The sequence below is a fragment of the Sus scrofa genome, chromosome 14, assembly GCF_054392235.1.
Source record: "Sus scrofa isolate SSC_HxYL_T2T_F1_AM1 chromosome 14, Sscrofa_HxYL_maternal_Yorkshire_Landrace_v2.0, whole genome shotgun sequence".
NCBI lineage: Eukaryota > Metazoa > Chordata > Mammalia > Artiodactyla > Suidae > Sus > Sus scrofa.
In genome coordinates this window covers 137,377,607-137,390,957 of record NC_139396.1, presented here as the reverse complement: position 1 = coordinate 137,390,957, position 13,351 = coordinate 137,377,607, and the positions used below count along the sequence as shown (strand labels likewise).

The window sequence follows — 13,351 nt, the reverse complement described above, 5'->3', positions numbered from 1 at the left end:
CTCCTGTGGACCTGGGACAGCCAGGGAGAACCGTGGGCTCCTTTGAGGGAAGACAGTTTATTCGTCCCTCCGGCAGGCAAACTGCCACCAGCTGGGTGACCAGCTGCGATGACTTCTCTCCCAGCTCCCTGCCACCCTGACTGGACCTCAGCCCCTACATGATTTTGGGGGCTGCAGTTCCTGCATCTCAGGGATGTTGTAGGAGTTGTCAGAGAATTGGAGTTCTTTCCCTTATATCCAAAATTTAGCTGGAGCCAAGGGGAAAAAAAAGATTTTATTTTATTAAAATTTTTTTTCAATTTAAAGTATAGTTGATTTATAGTTGATTTACAATATTGTGCCAATTTCTGCTACACAGCAAAGTGACTCAGGCATACACATATATACATTCTCTTTCATAGTCTGGAAAAGAGATTTTGGATTCATCAGAGAAACTCTGTAGTTGGGTGACGTCAGGCTTGCCACGAGATCTCGTGGGATTCCTGGTGCCGGCATCCCAACGTTCTGAGTGGAGCAATCTGTCTCTGTGATGGGCAGCTTGGGCTTTGTGATCAAACCAATTTACACAAGTGTGCACCTCACCCCACCTGTTATCAGCTGAATGACCCTGGACCATACCTGACCTCCAAGAGACTCAGCCATTCTATCTGCAAAAGGCTCTAATTGCAGAAGCTGCCTCATAGAGTCCTCGGGAGCTTTCCAGAAGACAGAGCCCAGGAAGCCTTTCCCCCGAGCCTGCAGCAGTTCTGGAGCAGTATAGGGTGACAGTCACTTCCCTGTGGACGCTGTGTCTGTCCAGCCTGGACCAGGCGAACTTCTTCCCAGCTACACAAGGATCCTAGGCACCCCCGGGCTGCAGTAAATGAAGGTTCCAGGGCTGGCCAGGGGACAACCCCAGATGCCAGCCAGAGTTTAGCTCCATCTGCTAATTAGGGAGTGTTTATCTGGTGCCCAGCAGAACAAAGTGGCCGGTTCAGCCACACTGGACAGCTGAGCTCAGTGCTGGTAGGGGGCTGGCGGGGAGACTAGGAATGGGGCGGGTGCAGGGCATCCCTGGGGCTAAATGGACCACATTCAGATATACCTTTAAAAAAAAAAAGAAAAAAGAAAAAAACCACCCAAACAGGAAGTATGAGGCTGGTGTACAGGCTGGAGTTGAGATGCTTGCAGAGAGGGTGGTTCTGGTGCAGGACAAGTGGCCATTCTTCGCACTGAGACAGTCCTGGGCTGGTCTCCCAAGGGCATCTCTGGTGAAGGCCAGTCTGTCTGGTTCCTCAGGGAAATGGGGTTGTTTTTATCCTAAGAGTCCCAGGGCTGCACCCCTCATCTTGGAACCTGGTGAGGAGGAACCCCCAGTGGGAGGATGGAGAGGACCCCCTGTGTACCCGTCCCCAAGAGTGATGGGACCCCCTGCTCCTCCCTCCATCCCACGGGGCAGTGGAGTGGGGACCAGGACGGGGAGGGACAGGATAAGAAATCTTCCACATGTAGGAGGACCCAAAGCTGTGAGGTTTTATCCATCGTCTTATGTGTTTGGGGATGCTGCGGGCTGGTCAGAATACCTAGATTTCTTGGCTATAGTTGAGAACCAAGGTGGGGGAGGGTAGAGCTGCAGAACCACCCTCCTCTCTGTGGGAGGAGGGCCAGGATCCAGACCGGTAGTGTTCTGGGATCCACACACTAAACCCTTCTGCCCACTGTCACTTGTCACTTTGATGTGGCCCCTACGTGGGCCAGGGCACCGCACAGCGGGCCTGGGAGAATCCAGTGCCTTGGAGAGGAGGGGGATCATCCCCCCTTGCCAGGAAGGCTTGGGCTACAGAGCAGGTAGGGCTGGGCTGGCCGCTGGAGGTGGGTGCTGCCCTGACACCCCGCCCCCCGCCACCCCGCCCAGACTCGGGGGAGTGTCTGGGCTGGGCAGAGATAAAGAAGTTGACTGTTTCTGTGTGTGTGTTCATTTCCTTCTCTGCCCTTGAGTCTCAGATTCTCCCTATGGTGTTCTCCCTCTGTCTCTCTCTTTCCCCAGTTTCTCTGTTATCTCTCTCTCCCCAGGGGTCTCTGAGTCTGGGCCTGTCTCCAGGCCTGGCTCTGCTCATCCCTGTGGCCTTTCCCTAGCCGTCTTTCTGGAGGCATGTTCTCTGCCTCTGGTTTGTCTTTGTCAGTCTCCGGGTCTCACCAGTCTCTATCTCCTCCTTCTGCCGCAGCCCAACAGGAGTCTGGGAGAAGGGCAGGTGAGGCCCTGACCGGATCTGTATGGGGGGCTGCTGACTGCGATGAGAAGGGGGCTTGGCAAGTCTGTAACTTGAAGGCAAAAGCCCGTGGTGGGGAGTGGGGCTGCTTCCCCTTCTCAGAGGACTGTGCAGCCTCAAAATTAACCGTTTTCCTGATGGTGGCTCATGTATAGACATTCCTTTTGGAATCTGGTGGTACCTTGGCACCCTGGTGGGAGACTGCCCTGCTTCCAGAGGGCACCTGTGATAGCCGTCGGCTCCTCTTCCTCCTAGAAGAGATATGACTGCAGAGCCACAGTGTTCCAGGGCCATGAGTGCAGGGAGCTGGCAGTTCCCTCAGCCCTCACCCAGGCTGCCCCAGAGAGTTGGGCTCGGGGTTGCTGTGGGTAGGCTGGGGACGTGGAGGGCAGGAACCACAGGCTGCCTCCTCCCCTTCTCTGGCTGGGCAGAGGGTCTCATCTGTCTGCTCCATCACCTAATCCCTTCCTGCCCCATGCTAGCTGTCCTTCCAGGGCCACACCTGCTGCACTGCTGTCCCCACTAGAAATAGCTGAGCAGTGGGCATTTGCCCAGACAAGAAAGTGGCCCTCTCAGGGTCAGGCTGGCCCCCAAAATACCCTGCCAGCTGTCGGGGATCTGGGTCAGGTAGGGCACCAGGAATAGGCTTGGGGCAGGCCTCTGCCCTCCCGTGAGCATCTTCTCTCGGACAAGGGCCAGTGCTCTGGTCCCAGCCCCTGTCAAGTATAAGTTGGGTGAGGGCGAACACCTGACCATGTTTTTGAGGACTTGCCTTGGGCAAGTCACTGGGTCCAGGGCGGGACCAAGGCGGTGGAGACAGAGGGACTATGAACTGACCACTGACTGACCCGTCAAGGCCAGTCCACTTACAAGTCACATGTGTGCCTGGTCTCAGCGTGCTCCAAACCCAGCTCCTATCTGGACCCCTCCCTCCTCAGTCACCACACCTTCCCTCACCCCTGCGGATCCTTCCTCTCTGCCCCTGGCCCCTTGGGCAAGCCCTCCTGACTCCTCCCTTGCACCCACAGTGCTCCTGTCTGGCCCCTTCCAAGCTGCTTCTCTGCGTTGCAGCCAGTTTTTTTCTTTTCTATTGTTTATTTTTAATTACGAACATGTTTTGTCCTACAGAAAATAACGCATCCGTGGATCTACTGATTTAAGAAATGTTCGCATTTTGTCAAATATGTCACATACTTTTTTAAAAAAATTTAAGTTGAGGTCTGGAGTTCCTGTCGTGGCACAGTGGTTAACGAATCCGACTAGGAACCATGAGGTTGTAGGTTCAATCCGTGGCCTTGCTTAGTGGGTTAAGGATCTGGCGTTGCCGTGAGCTGTGGTGTAGGTTGCAGACACGGCTCAGATCTGGCATTGCTGTGGCTCTGGCATAGGCCTGCAGCTACAGCTCCAATTGGACCCCTAGCCTGGGAACCTCCATATGCCGCGGGAAGCGGCTCTAGAAAAGGCAAAAACACCAAAAAAAATTGAAGTGTAATTGACACAGATATTTTTAAAAAAAGAAATAAAATGGTGCTGATAGGAGGAGGTGTCTGATAAATGCTAGATTCCCTTACTCCTACCTTGAGTTTTCCCAAGAAGATGAACTGCAGGTGCATCTAGGAGGAGGGCTGGGTTTGGATGGACCGAGAAGGTTTCTGGGCAGGGAGACTGGTGTGTATAAGGGTGTGGAGGTAGGACTGCCTGGCATGGTCAAGGTCAGGACTCCCTTCTGTGGAGCAGGGAGCCTGGCAGGAAGGCACACAGGTGCCAGCCATCAAGCAGCCAAGCCCTTTCTCTCCTTGCCCTTCCTCCTCCTCCCGCATGTCGTCACCCTAGGTGGGCATCTGCCACATTTATGAGGTTTCTGAGAAGAAGCCACCACCTGGGGCAGCAGCAGTGCTGCCACCTGGACAAGCAGCCTGCAGCTGGGCGCCAGGGTGGGCTCTGCAGGGAGCTCTCCTCTTGCATTTCCGGGTCCCTGGCAGCAGTCAAGCTCCCCTGACCAGGAAAGCCTCGTTAAAGGAGCTGAGCTGGCTGCAGAGCCTGGGGAGGGCAAGGCTACAGGGAGTGGGGAGCGGGGTGGGGGCTGCTTTACTCGGCTCCCCTGGTGACTTTGCCTGAATTTTAAACATTTTTGCTTCGGGGATTTTTCCCTTTTCCCCTGCGCTCCTCCCTTGTCCTCCGCTTCTGAGAATTGTGAAGCACAAGCTTGCTCCGAAGCCCTTGGCCTAAGGGGCCTCCAGAAAGGAGAGATTGCAAGAAAAGCTTCCTGTGGGCAAAATGGTCAACCTCAGTGACCAGGAAGGGAGCTGTCAAGGCAGCAGTGCATGCCCGCTGTTAATGCCATCAGGCCAGATTGGAGCACTTGGGCTGCCCAGGTCAGCTGTTAGGAGCATCAGAGGTACCAGGGGGATTCAAATACAATTGAGACCCCCCCCAACTCCCCAAAAAGCCTGGCCAGTCATGTACCATATCCAACTTAAAGGCAAGTCTGCTTGCCCTAAAGATGCAGCCCAGCTCTGCCCTCTTCTCCAAATACTCCACCCCCACCCTGGTCCAGCCACCTCTTGTCCTACCTGGGCAGCTGAGCCACCTCCTCAGGGATCTCCCCACTCACACTCTTGTCATCCCCCCAACCAGTGATCCTTCTAAAAATAAATCAGATTGGATTATGGCCCCATTTGTAACCTTTCTGAATACCTCCCTTTCTTTGGGGAATGAACTCCCAACCCCTTACCCTGCGCCAGGACCCTGTGTGGTGGGCCCTCACCCGCCCTTCCAGACTCCTCCTGTCACCCTCCTTCCCTGGCTCTCAGCTCGCCACTCTCCCGCTTGATCTTGGGACACTAGGTGCAGTGCAGCCTCGAGGCCCTTGCCATTGCTGTTCCCTCTGCCTGAAACTCCCTTCCCCCAGGTCTTCAAGCAGCTGACTCCTTCTAGGCACTCAGGTGACACTTCTCAGAGAGGCCTTTCTTTGATCACTTCTTCAGAGAGCTCCCCCCGCCCCCAGCCCTGCCACGCTGTCACATTCTAGTTGTCTTCAAGACATGTATCACAATATTATTATCTTATTGAGCTCTGTCTGTTGTTTACATCTCATCCCTGCTGGGATGTGAGTGTTAGGAGAGCAAAATCTTGCTCGTTCATTGTTTCTGTTGTCCCAGTGCCTAGAACAGTGGCCGACACCTAGCAGGTGCTCAGGAAATTGCAGTCCAGTGAATGGATGGATGCAGGGCAGGTGGGCACTCAGTGCAGGGAATGGGTTCAGAGGCCTGCATCTCCTTCTCCACACCAGAGAAAAGGTCTGCTAATAGCTCCTGTTCCTTCTCCTGAATGCTCATCTTTGCTTATAGGCTAGACTTAGTATTGGGAACACTTGTTAAGGATTAGCTGGGACAGAAAGTAACTTTCAACTTTAAAAATATTAGAGTACAGGATTTCCCGTTGTGGCTCAGTGGTTAATGAACCCGACTAGTATCCATGAGGACGCAGGTTCGATTCCTGGCCTCGCTCAGTGGGTTAAGGATCCGGCGTTGCTACGAGATATGGTATCGGTCGCAGATGCAGCTTAGATCCCGCGTTGCTATGGCTGTGGTGTAGGCTGGTGGCTACACCAGTTCCGATTAGACCCCTAACCTGGGAACCTCCATATGCCACCAGTGTAGCCCTAAAAGACCAAAAAAAAAAAAAAAAAAAAAAAAAAATAGAGTCACTTTCTTCTATTCTTAATCCTGTGCTTATCCTGAATCACAGGCTCCAACAGGAATATCTTCAAGGGGAAGATATTCTTATTTGTAAGAAATATGTGATTAAATTCCCAATTATCTTTATAAAAAAGATAAAATGATGCTCTAATAAGAGAGAATGAGAATGAGGTTTGAAGTACCTCTTTCTCTTCTTGTTTTTAGTTATATTTTCTTTGGGATAGCACAGGTTTAGTGACAGGAGACTACAAGTCATATTTTCCAAAGGAAAATCTTATTTTCCATTTTGAATGCTCTTGTATTGTTTGAAATTTTGTTACCATGTGCCTGTTACTTACACAAACTATTTTCGTATTTGCTCTAAAATATTTATAAGAATTGCTATAGAAGAAAATTTTTGCCTTGGGAAAAATATACATTTTTTAATAAAAGAAAAGTCTATGCATGGAAATAATATCTTTGGTTTATGAAGGAAAAGAAAGATTAGCTAGAATCCTGGCAGCAGAGTGAGGGCTTTCAAATTTTAAGGTGCCCAATTAGCATCTCGTTAAAATGCAGACCCTGATTCAGCAGATCTGCCTGGGGCTTGAGATTTTGTGTTTCCAGCAAGCTCTCAGGCCCTGATAGGGTTAGTCTCAGGGTCACATCTTGAGTAGTAAGGACAGGGAGTATTGGAAAAATACATTTGAAGCCCTCCTCCATTTCTTTCTTTGTCAAATGTGATCTTTCTCTCCTTTGTGACCAGGTAGGAATTTGGCCTGGTGCATCTGGAGAGGAAGGCTGTCCAGCACTTCCCAGAAGCGGTCAAGGGTGGTGTGGGCTGCCTCAGAGGGACAGTGTGTTCCTAGAAGTGTTTCTGTGAGCTTGAATGGTCACATGTCAGGGGTGTGATGCCTGTAGGGGGAGGGGGAGGAGCCTCCCTGTACCTTCTCAGACTTGTGAAACCAGGATCTCAAGGTGGGGCTTATTCACCTAAGGCAATTCTTACAGGTCGTCTGGCACGTCCTCAGTCCCCACCCTTCTCTGTCCTTCCAGGGGAACGCTTGGCATTCTGAATACTGTGTGTGTGTGATTTGGTGGATAGGGCAGGGGGAGGAGAGGGGATGGCTTGGTTTCAGGAATAGTTCAATCATGTAGGATGTGATGCCTGACTTGACTGGATCTAACGGCAGGGAGTGGGGTACTGCATTTTATATTAAGTCTTTCCTCTTTAAGTTTGGTTCAACAGACCTTGACTGAGAGCTCCTTTGTGTTAGGGCAGGTTGATTCTGTGTGACAAACTCTCAGTGACTTGATACAATAGAGGTTTATTGTTTTTCTGAGTCAAGACCAAAACAAGTTACTGGAAGGCTCTATTCCAGGTAGTCAGTCAAGGAACCTAGATTGTCCCATTTAGGGACTCCATCCCCCATGAATCTCTGTATCCACCCAGCATGAAAGGGAAGAGAGAGTATGAAAGATTGTAGGGAGATTATATGGGTTGCCTGCTCATATTCCATTGGTCAGAATTCAGTCACATGACTGTACCCCTCAGCAAGGGAAACTGGGAAATGTAGTCTTTTTGCATGCCCAGCTACATGCCAAGACACTGTGATGGATAGCAGGCACTTGATATCAAGGCATAGACATTGCTTACAAGAGGTTTACAAGGATGCAGGTGTAAAAACAAATAAGTACAATATAGTATTAAGTGCAGTTCCAGATGTGTGACCCAACAGAAGCAATCTGGAGAGGAGAGGAAATGAGGGCTAAACCTGTGCATAGCCCTCAGAAGTGGTGACAGAAAGAGATCATGTGGGGTGGGGCATTCTAGATAAAAGGAACAGAATGTGCAAAGGCACAGAGCTGTGGAACAGCATGTTCCATCCACAGAGGATGCACGCAGGTCATTCAGTATTTGGGGACATGCAATTGACAAGGTCAGTCAGGGCAGAGTTCATGAATGGGCTTGTGTCCTATGGGAGGCAGAGAGCCAACAAAAGCCTCAAAGCTGTGATGAAATGAACCATCAGAAGGGAGCAGATTGCAGTAGCATCAGGATGGTGTGGACTTAGCACTCGCCTCAACAGAACCTTCAAAGGTCTGTTTTGGTCTCTTGTGCTGTGGAATATCTCACAGGGAAGGATGTGAGAGAGTGGCAGGTGACCTACCCAGCAGCACCCCTGGCAGGAGTTCCCTGGGTCTGCTGGGATTTTCCCAGGTTCACCTAACAGCATAGGTTTCACTTCCAGAAGCTTCAGGGTCACTCCTAAACAAGGGAGAAGTGAGCTCTTGCCAGGGCCAGGCCACAGGGAAGAGCTGAACTCTGCCCTCTGACCCCAGCCTTCTTTAGCCCATTCTTTGCTTTTTTCTTTTGCACAAGACTTGGAGGGAAGGAATAAGGATGGGGCTTGGAATAGAGAAAAAATAGGGAAACGAGATGCAATGGAGAAAGGGGAGGAGGAAATGCAATGTTGGATTGTCCACTGGAAGCATCCCTTTCTTTCCAAGAGGAGGGTTAAGGCAGCGCCTGGGGACCAGCTCTGGAATTTCTCTGCCTCAGCATCCTGGACCTAGGACTACCAAGCATCTGTCTTGGTCTTGTCTCTGCCAGGAACATGCTGTCTTTGTCCCAAACTTTGGCTTGACTTTGATCACACAGCAGCTGGGGCACTTTGGGGACCACAGTTCTGGGCCATTTGCAGGGATAATCAGGATGAGTGGAATGGAGAAACACTCAGACTGGGGTGTGGTTAAGCCGGACAGAGAAGGTAGGGGTCCGTCCACCTTCCTCCCCTCTTCACCGACGTCAGGGCCTCTCACCCTTTGTTGATGGTGCTTAGAGGTTTGTATGGGAGACAGAAGTGGCAGGCAGCTCTGAGACCATGTCAGGGGTCTCTGGGGAAGCTAAGGGATAGTGAGAAACCCCCCACCAGGAGGGACCAGAGAAACCTCAGCCAGGACCCTGCTGGAACCACCACCCCAGTATGGGCAGGCTTTTCTTAGGTGACTTCGTTCTCCACGGGGAGTGTCAGTGCCAACACCTGGACTGGCGCCAGGGTCTCTCTGATGGTGCATCCTGCAGGCAGATGTCTTTCCCCACTGCTCCATCCCATGTTCCAGGCAGATTTATCTTTCCAGAGCTCCACTTTCTGCTCAGCATCCTCCGCAGGTTCCCTCTTGCCCAGAGGAGGAAGTCCAGGTTCGTCCTACTAGTCTCAGATGACCTCTCCAGCCCACTCCTCACACCACTGGCCCCTACTATCTCTGCCCCAGTCCCAGCTCCTCCAGCCCTCACTTTCCTGGGCATGAGAGGAAAGAGGACCCAGCAAGCAGTAGAGGGGGGGGCAACATTGGGGTGCTGGGAAGGGGTTGGGGTGTAGCAGCAATTCTACAGCAGGAAACCACATCATAGGGTCTGTGAGTCCCGGGGAAGCTTTAGCCATTCAACTTGAAGCCAAGCTCAGAAATGACTGAATCCAGAATCTATGATGGTGGTTGGCTGCTCTAGCATCATGCTCTTACCTCCTGGCCAAGGGGAACTTTAGCCACGGTGTCTGGACCCAGCACGGGAACCTTCAGTGGTGAAGGCTGTGAAGTTATAGGTGAAGGACCCTGAAGTCCTTTCAGTCATTGACAGTGAAGGCAGGGTGGCCCTGCCGACGCCTCTAGCAGCTCCCTCAAAGCAGAAAGGGTGGAGGAGAGCACGGAGACAGGAGGTTACATAGATCTGGAGCCTCTTCACCTTGAAAATGGTGACCCTCTTTATCAAGAAGCTGTGTGATCCCATTCCATCCACACACCACCATGGGGAGGCTGTCTCACTCGCTTCCGCCTTATAGGTGAAAAAACTGGATCCCAGAGAGGTTAAGCGCTTGGCCAAGGTCACATAGCCAGAAAGGAATAAGCTGGAATTCTGGCTTCAGAACTCAAGCAGTCCATCACCAACAGGAGCACTAAAATAATGGTTAAACAGTGCCAAGAGAGGGGACTGCTTCTGATGGTTCCCTCCATGCTTGGCATGCTTTAAAACGCTTTCATATACCTGTTCTCTTTTCAACATTTTTTTTTTTTGTCTTTTTAGGGCTGTACCCACGGTGTATGGAGGTTCCCAGGCTGGGGGGTCCAATCGGTACTGTAGCTGCTGGCCTACGCCCGCCACAGCCACAGCAAATGTGGGATCCTTACACTGAGTGAGGACAGGGATCGAACCCACACCCTCATGGATGCTACTCGGGTTCATTAACCGCTGAGCCAAAATGGGAACTTCTGGCCATGATGGGAACTCTCTCTTTTCAACTTTCATCAGCCCCCAGAGAGGAGAAAAATAGGCTTGACACCATCTCTCAGATGGGTAGCCTAAGGCTCAGAGATGCTGCACTGGAATAATCGTGTCTGGTGGTTGGTAGCACTTTCTCACGCTAAGTGTCTTCTCCTTGGCTCTTCAACACCCACAGAGGCAGGACCGCTATTTCACAGATGAGGCCACTGCTACTCAAAGAGGCCAAGCTGCCTGTCACATTTGCCCAGCAAGCTTTGGCAGGCTGGAACTGAGACCCTCTGCTCTTGACTCCCACCCAATGCTTTCTCCAAGGGCTGTGGTCTGCGTGGTGGGGGTGCGTGGCATGAGCCCCCAGGTAGTTTCAGGGGAAGGCAAGGTAGCCACTGGTTTGGATACTTTCGAGGCTTGAGGAGGTCCCCTGGGACAAGGCCATCCTGCACATCCCTGCTTCGCTCTGTGCATCTCGCTGTGGGTGTTGGGCTGTCAGCCCAGGCCCCACTGCGTTAATGTCAAGCACATCCCAGGCAGCCCCCACGCACCTGATGGGCTGCTGGGAGAGCCAGAGGCCTTTTCCCAAGCCTGGCCCACGCACACCAGCTGGGCAGCTCCCCTGGGGCCCCTAGATGCTCACAGCAAGGCCGGGCCTGGCCAAGGCACCTCCCAGACCCGTCTGTCCCTCACCACCTCCCCACAGGCCTCTCTGACCTCAGGCCTCACAGGCCAGTGTCATAGCAAGAGTGATGATGATGGCAAGGATAATCATAGCTCACGTGTGGGGGGCACTTAGTCTGTGCCCGGCTCCGTGCCAAGCACTTTACACACATTGCCTCCTTGAATCCTCTTACCCACCCTGTCAGGCAGGTTCTATTGCTGTCCTCATTTTGTAGAGGAGAAACCTGATTTGAATCTAGATCTGACTAGCTATGGACCATTTATTATTATTCACATTTTCCAAAACGTTGTACAGGCAGTGCTGTGAGTTCAAGAAGAGACTTTTGGTAGTATATGGGCAAATACCATATCTTTTAATAGTTGCGTATGGTTTCAATGTGTGTTGGTGTTAGGGATTGAAACCTTATGTGTTCCCCCAAATTCATATGTTAAAGCCCTGATCCCCAGAACCTCAGAATGTGACCTTATTTGGGAATAGGCTTGTTGCAGATGTCATTAGTTAAGATGAGGTCATACTAGCGGGCCCCTAAGCTGATGACTGATCTCCTTATAAAAAGACGTTTGGACACAGAAATGCACACATCCATGTGAAGACGAAGCCAGAGATGGGGTGATGCTTCTCAAAGCCAAGGAACACCAAAGACTGCCAGCAAGTCACAGAAACAGGGAGGGAGGCATGGAACAGAGCCTCCCACACAGACCTCAGCAGGAACCAACCCTGCCAACACCTTGTTCTCAGACTTCTGGCCTCCAGAACTGTGAGACAGTGTATTTCTGTTCTTTAAGCCATCCAGTTAGTGATATTTTGTTATGGCCGCCCTAGTAAGTTAATACATATATAGGAGTTCCCGTTGTGGTGCAGTGGGAAACGAATCTGACTGGGAACCATGAGGTTATGGGTTCAATCCCTGGCCTCGCTCAGTGGGTTAAGGATCCGGCATTGCCATGAGCTGTGGTGTAGGTCGCAGATGCAGCTCGGATCTGGTGTTGGTGTGGCTGTGGAGTAAGCTGGCAGCTGTAGCTCCAATTAGACCCCTAGCCTGAAAACCTCCATATGCCAAGGGTGCGGCCCTAAAAAGCAAAAAAAAAACAAAACAAAAAGAATATGTATATAAATATAAATATATATGTGTGTGTATATATATATATATATATAGAGAGAGAGAGAGAGAATGTGTATAAACACACACACATGCCAGTACCTTATGATTTCACAGATATTATTATTGCTTTGGATGTGGCTTTTTTTTTTTTTTTTTTTTTTTTTTTTTTTTTGCTGCACCCACAGCATGCGGAAGTTTCCAGGCCAGGGACTAAACCTGCACCACAGCAGTGACTCTAAGCCACTGCAGTGACAACTGAATCCTTAACCCACTGCATCACAAGGGAACTCCTGGATGTGGCTTTTGTTAGGCTGAATAATGCCCCCCCACCCCCCTGCCTCCACCAAGAGGTATCCATATTCTAATTCCCAGAACCTGGGCATGTTACCTTATGCAGTGAAACGGGCTTTTTAGATTTGATTAAGGATCTTCAAAAGGGGAGAGTAGCCTGTGTTATCCAGGTGGTCCTAATATCATCACTAGCATCCTTATAAGAAAGGCAGGATCTAGTCACTTGTGATGGGACATGATGAGGATAATGTGAGGAAAAGAATGTATATACACACAAACACACATGACTGGGTCACTTTGCTCTACAGTAGAAATTAATAGAACAATGTAAATCAACTATAATAGAAAAAATAAAAAATCTTAAAAAAAAAAAAAAAGAAGTGCAGGAGACTCAGAGGAGGAGATGTGACAGTGGTGGCAGCGGTTAATGTGCTTTGAGATGGAGGAAGTGGCCATGAGCCAAGGGCTATGGGTGGCCCCTGGAAGCTGAAAATGGCAAGGAAACCAAGACTCCCCTAGAGCTTCGGGAAGGAAATGACTCTGCTGACACCATGATTTTAGCCCCTTAGGACTCATTTTGGATTTCTGACCTCTAGCCCTCTAAGAAAATTAACTTGTGTTACTTGAAGACACTAAGTTGTAATTTGTTATAGCAGTAATAGGTCACTTTATATACACAAAAATAAGTAGTTAAGTTTTTCCGGAAAGACACTCAAAGAAAAGTAATAGATAAAATATAATAGTGATATGGATCCCATACAGGTGCGGGGGGGTTTGTGCATATATTGGGGGGACCCTGTTTGTGCTGCCCCACCTCCCAGGGGGAACTGCATCATTTTGAGAAGCCCCATGACTTGAGCTTCGTTCTCACCTGTCACTGCTTTGCTCTCTGTAGTTGAGCAAGTTACCTTAACTTCTCTGTACCCCTGTCTCCTCTGTTTCACTGATTTTTGTTGAGTGCCTAGCTTCTGCTAGTCATTTGTCACTGCATGGGCTAATCATGGTGGGTGCAGAGGCCAGGGCACTTGTGAGAGTGCGACACCCCTGCCCCTGACCTGGGTCTCCTTAGTCATG

The 13,351-nt window shown here is 50.6% G+C and overlaps 1 protein-coding gene across 8 annotated transcripts in view; it reads left to right on the top strand.

Annotated features, from left to right (window-relative positions):
• Positions 1 to 13,351, top strand: part of SH3PXD2A (SH3 and PX domains 2A) — a 261,628-nt gene that overhangs the window by 67,309 nt on the left and 180,968 nt on the right. The window lies entirely within an intron of this gene.